Source organism: Prionailurus viverrinus, chromosome B2 (assembly GCF_022837055.1).
Source record: "Prionailurus viverrinus isolate Anna chromosome B2, UM_Priviv_1.0, whole genome shotgun sequence".
Taxonomy (NCBI): Eukaryota; Metazoa; Chordata; class Mammalia; order Carnivora; family Felidae; genus Prionailurus; species Prionailurus viverrinus.
The window spans coordinates 32998280-33012098 of record NC_062565.1 but is presented as its reverse complement, the minus strand read 5'-3'; the positions used below and the strand labels follow the sequence as shown (position 1 = coordinate 33012098).

General features: G+C 53.9%; 1 long non-coding RNA gene across 1 annotated transcript; it reads left to right on the top strand.

Moving 5' to 3' along the window:
• Positions 1-1422: 1422 nt before the first annotated feature.
• Positions 1423-6682, top strand: LOC125165815 (uncharacterized). Its single transcript, XR_007152231.1, has 3 exons — positions 1423-2686; positions 4251-4340; positions 5814-6682. It is a non-coding gene; the product is annotated as an uncharacterized LOC125165815 (long non-coding RNA).
• The last annotated feature ends 7137 nt before the right edge of the window (positions 6683-13819 follow it).

The window sequence follows — 13819 nt, the reverse complement described above, 5'->3', positions numbered from 1 at the left end:
TGGATGTGGGCGGGCGTTCGTGCCTGCGGGGTCCGCGCGGGCGGGAGGGGGTGGAGAGAAACGCGACTGTGAGAGAATTCCGCGGCCTACCCGCCGCCCCCTGCGCCCAGATACACGGCTCGTAGATTTCCCCTGGGCGGACAGGTGTCAGCATGTGCATTTTAGTGCCAACGTGCGTGTGGCTGACTGGTGAAATTCAAGTCTTGTGAAATTCAAACGTGAAACTTGTGAAATCCAGACTTTTCGTTTATTAATGGCCACGAGTGAGCCGTAATCAAGGTGCAGCCTCCAAAGGAAACAAACGATTGGCTCGCTTGCAGGTAAACCTGAGGGAGGCTTCATTCCTTTAGGTGACTCGGATGATGTTTTGGAGACGTGCGTTTCCACTTTGTGACCTGGTCCTCTCCGCCGTGACTTTTAAGAAAAATAAGAAAGCGTGAATCAGTGGTCGCCTGGAAGCACTTTGAGGGCAGGGACTGGGTCTACGCAAGCCATACCCGCCACGCTTGGCCCGCCCGGCGCCAGGCGCAACAAAGACTTGTTGCACGTAGAAGAAGGAAGCCAAAGTGAAAAGATGGCGGGGAGGGCGGTGGGAGAAGAAAGGGCGCTGTCAGAGCGGCGCGCCCTGCAGGCCGGGCCCGGGGCCTTCTCGGGCGCACCTCCCCGCCCCTCGTCCCTGAGGCGGCCTTCCACACCTCCCGTGATGCAGGGAAATGCAATGCGGCCCAGTGACACACGGCTGTGACTCATGTTTTTCTTTGCTCCCCTTCTTCCTCCCCGGCCGGCCGAGGCCCCGGCCCAGCCCCCTCCTCAGGGGGCGAGCCGCCGATGGAGGGGGGACGCCAGGAAAACCCTGAGCCCGGAGTGGAGGCGGGGTGGGGAACCGGAGGGGCCGGGCCTCCTACTTTCAGGAATGTTTCAGGAATGTTTCCGGTGGGGGTGGGGAGCAGAGCCGGGAGTGAGCCCAGCCCCCACCCGGGGCGGCGGGCTGGCGCTCCGGGCCGGGGGCAGCACGTGCTCGGCCGGGTGGGGGCGGGGGCGCCCGGGCGGGAAGGCGCTGGGGGCCCTCGGAGCGCGTTCAAAGAGGAGGGCGCGGGCCTGGGGCCGGCCGGGGCTGGGGGTGGGCCGGGAGGCCGCCCTCCAAGCGCTGGCTCCCCGCCCCGCGCCCAGGTGAAACGCAGTTCCTGCGAAGTGCCCAGGCTGCCCCTGGAGGGGAGAGGAAGTCACCGAAGGGCGGCCGGAGGGGAGAGGAGGGTGGAGGGGAAAGCCTGGGAGAGGCTGGGGGAGGGGCGGCCTGCCCCTTTGTCTGGAGCCGGGGGTGGGGGTGGGGCGGGGTGGAAGGCGCGCTGCGCCCTCCATCTTTGTGCCCTGCGTGCGGAACGCGCGCTTAGTAGGCCGCGAGTTGGGTTGGCTGGAGGCATTGAGTTAGCTCGAGAACCTTTGCAGCGTTGAGTGGAAGAATGGCCCTTCGGTTGTGGCCCTACTCCCTCCAGGTCACAGCTCCCCGCCAGCAACCCGGGCTTCCACGCCTGGCCCAGGGATAGCCCTCACGGAACCTCGGCGACCCTAGACACAGCCCTCCCCGAGGCCGCCCGCGCTGCTAGGCCCGGGGCTGATGGCCGGGAGGCGTGGGAAGGGTCCTGGTAGGCCCCTTCCCTGGACGCATCCAACCTGGGGCAGCTCTTGCCTTTTGCTTGTGACTTGTGGCCTGTGGCGGTCCCTGAGGGAGGTGGGGAAGGGAGACGGACTTCTGCCTCGAGAGGCTGTGGGAAAACTTGGCCAACTTTTTGGCCCACTTCTAACAAAACGACTTGATCTTATTTTTCCTACTCTTATTTTTCCCCTCGTCCTGATTTTCTCACCGACTTGTTTTTTACCTTGTATTACGTGTATTTTTGTAAGCCACCTCAAACCCTCTCTGGAAGGAGGGGCAGGTATAAATAAATTTGTGCGCAAGTAGAGTAGCTTGCTACTTGCATTACCCACACCCTTGTACAGAACTGCCCACTGACCCCCCATCTCCTTGCTTTCTGGGTTACAGATGGCCCGAATTCCCTTCCTTCCCTTCCCTTCCTCCTTCAGGAAGTAGTTATAACAAGATATAGCCCTTGCCCCAGCGAATTTCGTATTTAGAGGAATCAGAACCAGGAACACCCGAGAGAAAGCTGAGGCACAATCCAGGAGATGCCACCAGGCAGAATCCATTCATTCATTCAATAGTTATTGAAGGCCTACTGTGTACCAAGAGCTCGTCCAAACTCTCGGGGTATAACAAAGTTCCCTGTGCCCTTGGAACGGAAGACTAAGGGGTCAGGCCCTTAAACAGAGACTCAGTGGGTGCTACAGAGGGAGACAGGATGGGAGCTCTGGGTAGTCAGGGAAGTCGGCTGGAGCAGGCCTTGACCTGGCCTTGATGGGATTTGGATAAGTGAGGGGCCATGGGGAGCATGCAGGAAGAAAGAGCTATTCTGGGCCTGGGGAATCGACCTGGTTGGTCAAAGCCTGAGGAGTCCCAGGGGAATTGGTCATGTCATAACTGCTCTAACCCACAGGAAGCATTTTCTTAACTATCAGAGTCGGGTTATACGGTTTCCACAAGGACAACCCAGTGAACTTCAGGAATCCAACAGGAATGTCCAGGGAATGGGGAGTTCGGGTCACCTTTGTATTTCAGGACAGCTGAAGGGTAAGCTCATTTTCTCCTGAGCTACTGTGATTCTTCCCGATGTACTTTTTCCCCTGCCTTGCTAAGTGGCATACTGGGAGCCTGACAGGCTCCCAGTCGAAGCGTGCATAGTCGGTCGGGGTGGCCCTTGGCATTCCCTGGGGGTTCACGTCTCTCTGTACATCTCTCCAGTCAGCACGCTTGCTTGTCAGCTTACCTCTTGCTTCGGAGTCAACTCCAGCTCTTAGAAGAGTCCAGGGAAAGACCACTGTGAATGGTACCATGTGGTGTTTGGATTAGTTGAGGTTTTCTGAAAGTCACAGGGGTGAAGTTTGGTAATGTTCTGTGTCCAGCCCAACATGAAAGGTAGATGGGAGGACGTGGGAGGAAGAGGAAGAGGAATTGTTTAATCGGTGGCCCAAACCGGGATGCTTTTTAACGTAAACGTTTTACGGATGAGAACGACATCCAGAAAATGCACAATCCCGTTATCAGCTCAAATGGGTTTTCATAGAGGGAACACCATTGTGTCACCAGCACCCAGATCAAGAAGCCACCTCCAGCTCCCCTTGTGTAACCGCTGTCCCCACTAGCATCCTGTAGTTTCGCCATTTATGCACGTTGTATGGACGGAATCCTGGGTTATGTACTCCTGGGTTAATTTCCTTTGCTCAACGTTATGTGTGGGTTTCATCCATGTTGCATGTGGCTGCAGAATGTTCATTCTTGCTGCACAGTTATGTGGTATGAATGTGCCACAGTGTTTGCGTCTGTTCTGTTCAACGGCATTTGGATAGACTCTGGTTCGGGGCTATGACAAATAGTGCTGCTGTGAATGTTCTAGAATATGTTTTGGTGATGAGATGTGCAAATTTCTGCTAAGTACATGCCTAGGAAAGGAATTCTGGGATCATAGGGTATGTATGTCCAGCTGTTACAGACAAGCAGGACATTTCAGAGTAAAAGGGGGTACCGTTGGTAGTTATGACCAGACAGTGGGCATAAACCTGGCCTGGCCCATTCTAACTGGGATTGGCCCAGGACCATATCAACCAGCACTGACCCACGGCAGTCGAATAAAGGGTCACCCTGGTGCACAGTGTTTGACCACTCTCCTGGAGAGTCACCCAGCTACTAGTACATCTGGTCATCTGGCAGGATCAGGTCTCCAGGCCCTGCTGACCACAAGCTGTGCTGCCAGGAGGCCTGGCAGGCCTAGAATGGGAGGAGAGCCTCTTCTGCTTCCAACTTTCGAGGGAAAACCTCTCCAACGAATTGGAAGGCCCAGGAGGCAGGCACCCCCGTGCCCTGAGCCAGCCACCCACGCTGCATGGCTGCAGGACGCCATGGACTTTGTCAGCTTTCTTCTTCAAGGCTGAAACCCAGGGCAGCCCCGCTCCTCTCCAACCTCAGCAAAACCTGAGGAAGAGGAGTGTATGAGCATACTAAATGCATATGTGTTCTCAGATCCCTCAACACTTCTACCAGGTCAAAAGTACTGTTGTCCCCATTATACAGGTGTTAAAACTGAGGCTCAGGGAGGTTAAACAACTTGGCGTTTTAAACAGCTTGCTTCTATTCCCAGGCTAGGTAGGGCTGCTGCCTTCTCCCAGCCTGGCCAGATGGATTCCCTCCTGGCACCAAGATAGGCGCTGGGGATGTGGCCTTGAACTAGGTAGGTACATTCCCTGTCTTTAAGTGGTATACTTTGGGCGGGGTGGGGGGCAGACAAGTACGTGGTACGTGAAATACACTTTTACCACTGTGGTGCCCGCTGGAATGAGGGTCTGAGGAGCACAGGGCAAGGGCCCAGCGTGTGAGTGGAGCATCCCAGGAAACCCTGGAAGCCGGCAGCAGGGCATGTGATCCAGAGATGGGCTCGGGGCTGTGGCAGACATGGTAGGCTGGATTCAGCACCATTCCCCACACGGTCCTGGATGTGAGTTAGGTCCCAGCAAAGAAAGAGTGAAATTTGGAGGGCGCAAGGAAAGGAGATATTGCTGTGTGGGCTATGAAAACTCGGGGTTTTCTGTAGCACATACAGCGTCCAGTCATCGGCTTTATGGGGGTCAAGAGGGTAGGCATGGGGGCAGAGTAGCCTCCTGCCCCTGGATCACAGCTCCACTGCAGGTGAGGTCTTCTGATTGCATTCCCTACCCCCCACCCCCATCAGAGCAGAGGGAGGCTGTTGTGTTGTTCCAGGAGGCCCAGCCTGGAGCCGGCTCCTCCAGTTCCTCCAACGGCTTTATAACCACCTAATTCCTGATATTAAATCTCTTTCCACCTAAAACATAAGGCATGTCCCACCTCTGCTCAAAATCCTCTAACAGTTCCCATCTCAGAGTAAAAAGTCCTCATAAAGGCCCACAAGGCCCTGCAATCTGCCCCTCTCCTAACCTCATCACCTGCCTGCTGCTCCGCTTCAGTCACACCAGCCTCTGTGATGTTCCCCCGACCTGTCAGGCAAGAGCTCACCTCAGGGCCTTTGCAGTTGCCGTTGCCTCTGCCTGACTTGCTCTTCCCCCTGATATCCTCAGGGCTTACCCTCTCACTGCCTTCAAGTCTCTGTTCAATATTACTGTCCACGCTATGTCAAACTGCACGTTTGCCCCTGCGGTCATTCATCCACTTTACCGTGCTTTTTCCCCCATAACACTTCTCAATTTCTAACATACTGTCTAACTGACTTTTCTACTTAACTGTTACCAGTAAAAATGGCATATCTGCTTCCTGTCCAGCGCTCTCTATTGGAAGGCCCGAGGATTTGATGGTTGTGTTCACAGGGGGATCCCCAGGGCCTTGCAAAGTGTTCAGACCTAAAAAAAAGTATTGAATGAAGAATGATCAGCCAGAGTGATTTCTGTTATTACAGACACCAAGCCACAGGGCATTAGGTTGGGGATAGGACATCTGTCCCCAAACCTCAAGGCAGAGAAAAGGGCGAGGGACCCAGTAGATCATCATGGGAGTGACAGGGTGGCCCGGCCTGCACCTTGCAAGACACCTGTTTTTTTTGTCTCACGGTGTTAAAATCATTGTACCATCGCTGTCACGTGATCTGCACACAGACTCATTTCTAGCAGGCACTACCTTCTGATCTTCTAGTCTGCCAGCAATCAGGGGAAATTGTTTTTTCCCTTGGTTTCAGGTTTAGTCATCAGGAGCTGGCAGCCACCTGACAACCATCTTGGCCCTTTGGCTGGGGCGGACCGGCTGGGTTGCTTGTTGGTTGGTGGCCGGGCAGTGGTGGCGGCTCTCCAGAGTGTGCTTTGGGTGAGTGTCAGATTTAAGCTTTGCATGGGACAAAATAGTTTCCCTTTGGTCTGGGGAGCTACCTGATAATATCCAGTGCAACGAGCTCTGCGGGTACAGTGCCCCAAACAGGAATGGCTGGAAGTGCACCCACTTTAAAGCTGGGTGGACTATGAAAGCCCATCCAGGTGAGCCAGTGGAAGGAAATGTTAGGACAGCGACTGCGGGCCTGTGACCCTGCTCTCTGGGGGCTGAGCTGTGTTCTGGAGTCCAGCTTGAGGCCCTGGGCTGGGTTTCTCTCCAGGCCACACGCCCTCTGGGGTTGGACGTTCATGTCAGTTTGTTCGCCAGCTCTGGTACTTGGGGACTCCAGTCCTGCACCTTTGGCCACCTGCTCTCCCCCACCTCACACCCTTTTGAGAACAGGCCCCGAGGGTTCAGGAGAATCTCTTGTGGTCTTTAACTTGTTTCTCTTGTCTCTATTCCCTGCCTGCCTTCCAAGCTGTGTGAGACTAAGTGCTGGGGCTGGGGAAGGGGAATAGTGACCCCTGAAGTCTTCAAGAGTGACTGTCCTCCACAACTTGTGGGGAGGCGCCCTCCTACCCAATGTCTGGGGTTGCATGGGTCCCCGCTGGGTCCTTCTGTCTCCGTAGCGGCGCGCTACTCTAACTGGGATGTGTCCTGGGTCCCACAGTGCTCTGTCTCCTCCAGGACCCCGTGAACCTTTCTTAGGGCTGAGAGCGTGACTCTGGGGTCTCCATACTGGGGACGAGCGGGAGGACTGCTGCCTGCCTGATCCCAGTAGCACGTGGGATGCCTGGGCTCGGCTCAGGGCCTGGCCGGCCAGAGTCTGGAGAAAGGGAGAACAGGGTGGAGGTCGAAGGGTGGGGGCCGGGGTTGAGGAGGAGGTGGGCTAGGGGTGAGGGGAGGAGCCAACACCAGGCCCGGGATTTGTCGGAATCCTCCGGGGCTTTGTTTTGTACTTCTCCCCACCCCCGAGCCTCGCACCAGGGCCTAAGGGGGCCTTGGCGCTCAGCACAAGTTTGGTGAATGGATGGATGAATGAGAGCCAAAGGAGCTGGGGGAGGGGCGGAGGAAGTGGGTAGCTGGGGGGAGGGGAGAGAAGCAGGCTGGGGGAGGGGAGGTAGCCACTGGCGGGAGGGCGGAGGAGGAGGGAGGCGGGCGGAGCAGGGCGAGCCTGCTGGTCTGGAATCTGGCTAGGAGATGGCGGCCGGGACGGGCCTGCCTGGCTCACCTCTCCATCACGCTGGCTTAAACCTCATTACTCCCTGCTCACCCAGCCGCCAGGCCTCTCTCCCACTCCATGAAGACCCGGGGGTCGTAGGTCTTCCTGGGCCTACTCCTTACTGAGAATTGAATGGCGCCATTCTTAGTCTTCTTACTTACTTTGTAGGAACCCAGCCGCTATGGGGTCGGTGGCCCTCTGGGGCTTGAATACCCGAATGGCCCTGGTGGACAGATGGTGAACCTGAGCTTGGACACCCCCTCCCCTTTCCCCACTCTGAGGTCTGGATGAGGAAAATACAGCGACTAGGATCTGGGCCACCTTGGAGAGTCTGGGGTGGGTCTCCAGGAGTAGAGCAGAGAGCCGGTGGGCAGAGAAAATCCAAGGGCATGCCTCACTGGCAGCTGCCAGGGACTCCTACGGGAAGCAGCGGAGCTCAGTGTGGACAGTGCCAGGCAGGAGCTGCTGACAGCCAGGTTTCTGGGTCACCATCCAGGGTGCCCTGCCAATTCCCAGGCCTTGGGGGTGGGGTGAGGGGTGAGGGCCCTCTGCATCCCAAGCCCAGACCCTGCTGTCTCCTTTGTCTGGGTCACTTCGGGGCCTGCTCCCATCCCCCACTTCCAGCCTTGCTGGGGCCTCGAGCCAAGGAGGAGTTGACCCTGGAACTTCCCTTGGGTTTGTGGGCCTGCTGGCCTACCTGCCCTGAAGGTGGGGTGTATAAAGGTGATCTAGAACCTTTCCCACAGCAACCCCTTGGCTTGGGTCCCTGTGTCCTCAACCCCTGCTCCTGGGCTCTGCCCACAGTTCTATGCATGTCTTTTTCTGGCAGTCTTGTCCTTGGTGGGAGGGGTTTTTGTGAGCAGAATATCTTTTGTGGGCAGAAATCCTTCTAGTTCTCAAAGAGGGAATTGACCTTTCTAGTATCATGAGGTTGGCACCTGGGGCCAGCTTAAGCGGTGGCTTGGTCCCCAGAAGTCTACAATACTTTTCTCTCAAGAGCTCTGAGTATCCATCCCACAGTGAAACTGAGGTCCAGAGAGATTAAGTATCTTGCTGTAGGAAGGGGTAGAAACGGATAAAAGGTGGAGAGAGTGGAGGTGGGGTGGGGAGCTAGGTGGCCTTTGGTGGCTACAAAGTGTTGGGGGTGTTGGGGTGTGACTCAGAGATTGGGAGCCTGTGCGCTGGCCAGTGGTATAGACAGCTGGAGGGGTGGGGACAAAAATAGCATGAGTGCTCATTACTCCTAGATAGGAGGGGGGGAATCACATCTCCATTTTGTAAATGAGGAAATTGGGGTTCAGTAAGGTCAGGTGACTTGGATTCAGAATACCTACAAGTCTCAGTTCTCTGAATCCTGCCCCTCCCCCACCCAGCTCTCCCCACCCCCTAACCTTGCTCTACTTTTTTTTTTTTGAATTCCATAGCCCTTATCTGACATCTAGACTGTGCTGCCCATTACTGTTGCCACCAGGCCCAGGTGGCAACTGAGCCCCTGAAACGTGGGGGGGTCCGAATTGGCATGCGCTGGAAGTGCCAAGTACTGTGGATTTCCAAGGCTTAGAACAAAACAACCCGTAGCAATACTGATTTTTTGTATGTTGAATATATGTTGACATGATACTATTTGGTCATAGTGCCTTAAATGAAATATATTATTAAAGGTCATTTCATGTATTTCTTTTTTTTTTTTTAATTTTTTTTTCAACGTTTTTTATTTATTTTTGGGACAGAGAGAGACAGAGCATGAACGGGGGAGGGGCAGAGAGAGAGGGAGACACAGAATCGGAAACAGGCTCCAGGCTCCGAGCCATCAGCCCAGAGCCTGACACGGGGCTCGAACTCACAGACCGCGGGATCGTGACCTGGCTGAAGTCGGACGCTTAACCGACTGCGCCACCCAGGCGCCCCGAAAATGTATTTCTTTTGACCGTCTTAATATGGCTGCCAGAAAAACTAACATTGCATATGTGCCTCCCGTCCTATCTCCATGCACAGTGCTGGTTTAGATCCTTGGCTTTTTAGTTATTGTCTCCCCTCCACCCCCCAATATCTGCTCAGGGAGGGCAGGAATCAACATATTTTGTTCATGGTCTTCTTGGTCCTGTCCCAGGTTTTTAAGAGTCTGGCACTGGATTTTATTATAGGTGTTCAATAAAAATGTGTTTAATTGAATCCAGCCGATCTGATCCTAGGCCGAGGTCAGAGGGTTAGGAGGAGTGCCTGAGGAAGGGGATGTTTTACCCCGTAGGACCCCAAGTTGCCAATCCCCTGCCACCACGCGGGGCTCCACAAGGTGAGCCTGTTGACCAGCAAGGGGGGGGGGGGTCTTCCTGACACCGTGCCTGCGCCGTGTGTGTGTGTGTGTGTGTGTGTGTGTGTGTGTGTGTGTGTGTGTGTGTTGGGGGGGGGATGGGTGTGAGGTCGGGCAGCTACTGAGCAATGCAGGCGGGGAGAGGGGGATCTGTAAGCGCCGCCGGGCCCAGACTGGGGGTAGCCCCTGGGCGCCCACTTTCTTGGACCCTGACTGCGCACCCGGGAGTGGTGGGCTTGGGGGTGTGTGTGTTGTCGTCTGCGGGTAGGGTGTTGGGGGTGTGCCCAGCCTGGGCTCACACAAGGTCACTGTGTCAAAGGAACGTCCGAACACTTTCTCTTTCCCTGTGATTCGATTGCGGCTCCGAAAGCCCCTTCCGTAGGGACTTCCCTCCGCGCCTGACTCACGCTGCCTCATGCGTGTGACTCAGGCCGGGCGCTGCGCCAGCCCTGCTGTCCCCGCCCCCGGGCCCTGCCACCGAGCCGCAGGGGCGGAGGGACGGGCCGGCGACAGGAGGCGGGGCGTGCAGGGACTGGGTGCCCGCGGCAGAGATGGGAGACTGTGGGGCACAGGGGACAGCCCAGAGGAGAGTTGCAGAGAAGCTGAGCTCGAGGCAGGGTGGCCGGAAAGCCAGCCATGTAGGAGAGAAAGGCTGAGAGAAATGCGGACAGACCGAAAGCCAGAGACAAGAAGGCTAAGAAATTGGGAGGACAGAGAGATAAAGTGGAGAGGGACACAGAGACCCAGGAAGGAGAGAGCCCAGAGCCTTCACGGAGGCCAAGGCGGACAAGTGAGAAGAAGGGACAAGTGACCAGTGAGAGGGAGGGAGGAGAGAGGGGTGGCAGGGGCATCTGGGCGCTGCCACCCTGAGTGCTGCTGACCCAAGGGGCCTGCAGCCTGTCCCCAGAGGCTGGGCTCGGACCATCATCGCCTCTGAGCCTTGCTCTCCTCTCCCAGCTCCACCTTACCAGCTCTGTAACAGTGGGCAGGTTTCTTCCTGTCTCTGGGCCTCAGTCTTCTCATCTGCAAAATGGGAGGTGGTGGTGGACAGTAATCCTATCCCCCTGAGCTCCCTCATCCACCCCTTGCCCTCCCCATCCATCGGTGCTCTGGCCCTGGGCCTGGGCCCCCTTGCCAGCTGGCTTTCTGTTGGGCAGCACCCACTCTAAGGAGATCTGAGGGAGGGAGAAGTGGGGATACTCCTTCCCAGGCCTGGCCCTGCTGTGGCCCCTGGTCTGGCTGTCTCTGTGTCCCTCCGTGACTCCCCTTCCATCTTCAAGCTCCCGGCGCATCTACCCCTTGCCTTTTCAGGCCTGCAGTCACGGTGACTTTCTGCCGCCACTGGTCCCAGTCCCACGCACACTCTCACTGGTCCTCTTCACCCCACGAGCACCCCTCCATCAAAGCCTCTTGAAGACCCCAGGTTGGGTTCCATTTCCTGCCAGGGCCCTGACTGTGCACAGGGCTCACCTCCCGGTCAATTGCCCTCTTACCATCCTGCTCTTTCCTTCCTAGAGTAGCGGTGGGAGGAGACGCTAACCCTCAGTGGAGTGATATACAACGTTAAAAAGCACTCGGATACCTATTAGATCTTTACATCATCAGTGCGTCTGAACAGGTGTGGGGGTAGCTTCATTTCAATGGGAAGCACGAAGCTCATGCATCTAGGAAGCAACACAATGGAGTACGGGTGGCCATGTGGGCTGTTTCCTATGGGTGACAGGCCAGGTTGCTGGGGGGCAGCTATGAATGACAATAGTAGCAGCTAAGATATATTCATACTTCTCAAGTGGGGCGCCTGGCTGGCTCAGTCCAAGGAAGATGCGGCTTTTGATCTCCGGCTTGAAAGTTTGGGTGTAGAGATTACTTAAAATCTTTAAAAGAAATACTTCTCAATTGCCAGACACAGTTCTTTTTCTTTAAGTTTATTTATTTTTTGAGAGAGCGAGCATGGGAGCATGAGTGGGGGAAGGGCAGAGATGGAGGGGGACAGAGGAACCGAATCAGGCTCCATGCTGACAGCAGAGAGCCCGATGTGGGGCTTGAACTCACAAACTGCAACTCACAAACACTTAACTGACTGAGCCACCCAGGCGCCCCCAGACACAGTTCTGATAATCTCTTATTTAACTCCTTAATCCTTACAACAACCCTCTGAAGTGGCTATCCTTACTGCTATTTTACAATTGCAGTGACAGAGGCACAGAGAAGTCGAATAGCTTTCCCAAGGCCTCACAGCAGAGCTGGGCTGGAACACAGTCAGTCTGGCTCCAGATCTGACACTCAGCCTCTCTTGGGTACCTTGGGGAGGGGTAAACAGGACAAGTTCTGGGCAGAGTGGACAGGATGGGCAGAGTCTTGGAGGGAAGGCACTTTTGCAGTACGTTTCAGAAATAGCCAGCCATGCTGTAGTGCAGGGTCGGAAAACGAAGCCACAGAATTTGACGAGAGTAAATGGGACCTGATATTGGGGTGCCCACCTGACAGCTGGAGGCATGGGCTTTATTCTGAAAGTAATAGGGAGCCATGGAAGGTTTTTAGCAGGGGTGGGATAGGTTGGCATTTTAGAAAGGATTACTTTGAAATGCAAGGGAAATGCTGCATTTCTCCTATCAAATGGCAAAGAGCTTTAAAATGATAATTTCCAGTACTGGCAACGTTTCAGCGCACTGAGTGCTCGCACATGTAGCTGATGGGAATGAGTTAGTTTGACCTTTCTGGAAAGCAGCTGAGCCACGTGTAGTACTTGAGGAGGGCCCAGGCCTTTGACCTGCTAATCCCATTTCTAGGAATCTTTCCTCCCTCAAGAAAAGAGGTCAGAGATTTGTGTCTCAGGATCAAATTTACTCCATCATTAATAATAATAGTAATAATAATACAAGGAAATAATGTCAATATCCAGCAGGAGGGAATTGCTAAACTAAAGAGTAAAGTATCATGGAATGTTTTATGGCAATTAATATATTTTTTCAAAGAGAGGAAATGCCATCAAAAGTGCTTAAAGATTTCTAGAGCTTTGGGCCCCTGGCTGGCTCAGTGGGAAAAGCCTGTTTATCTTGATCTCAGGGTTGTAAGTTTGAACCCCACATTGGGTGTAGAGTTTACTTAAAAATAAAATCTTTAAAGGGCCCCTGGGTGGCTCAGTTGGTTAAGCATCTGACTCTTGATTTTGACTCAGGTCATGATCTCACAGTTTTCGAGATAGAGCCCTGCATCCAGCTCTGTGCTGACAGTGCAGAGGCTGCTTGGGATTCTCTGTCTCCCCTCCTCTCTCTCTCTGCCCCTCCCCTACTAGTGCACCTGCGGATACTCTCAAATAAACGTTTTTTTTTTTAATGTTAAAAAAATAAAAATAAATAAAATCTTTTTTTTTTTTTTTTTTTTTTTTTTTTTTGAGGAGAGACAACATGAGCAGGGGAGGGGCAGTGAAAGAGAATCCCAAGCAGGCTCCTTGCTGCCAGCACAGAGCTGTCACAGGGCTCAAACTCATGAAACTGAGATCATGACCTGAGCCAAAACCGAGTTGGATTGAGCCACCCAGGCACCGCCCCCCTGCCCCGCCAAATAATTATTTGTTTTTTTTTAATGTTTATTCAATTTTGAGAGAGAAAGTGTGAGTCGGGGAGGGGCAGAGAGAGAGGGGGACAGAGGATCCAAGGTGGGCTCTGAGCTGACAGCAGCGAGCCTGATACGGGGCTCAGAACTCACCAACCATGAGCTGAAATTGGACCCTCAACCGACTGAGCCACCCAGGTGCCCCAATGAAATCTTAAAAGAAAAAAAAAAGATTTCTAGAACTCTTACAAGTAGTAACTGAGTTCATCATGTCTGCAAAGTACATGATTAACACACGAAAAAATCCATCTTATTTCTATATGCTAACAATGAACACTTGGAAACAAACAGGTGCTTGGGTGGTTCAGGTCATGATCTCATGGTTTGTGGGTTTGAGCCCCGCCTTGGACTCTGTGTGGAGCCTGCTTGGGATTCTCTCTCCCTGTCCCTCCCCTGTGTGCTCTCTCTCTCAAAATAAAGAAATAAACTTTAAAAAAAAAGAACTTATTAAAAGAAAAAAGACAATTCTATTATAACAGCTCCAGAAAGGAAGGAAGGAAGGAAGAAGGAAAAAAAGAAAGAAGGAAAGAAAAGAAGGAAAGAAAGAAAAAAAGAAAGATAGACAGACTTGTGTATAAATCTAACAAAACATATACAGGGTGTCTATACTGAAAACTATGAAATGGTGATGGAAGAAACCAAGATATAAATAAACAGGAATGGGGACGCCTGGGTGGCTCAGTTGGCTGAGAGTCTGACTCTTGATTTCAGCTCAGGTTATGATTCTAGG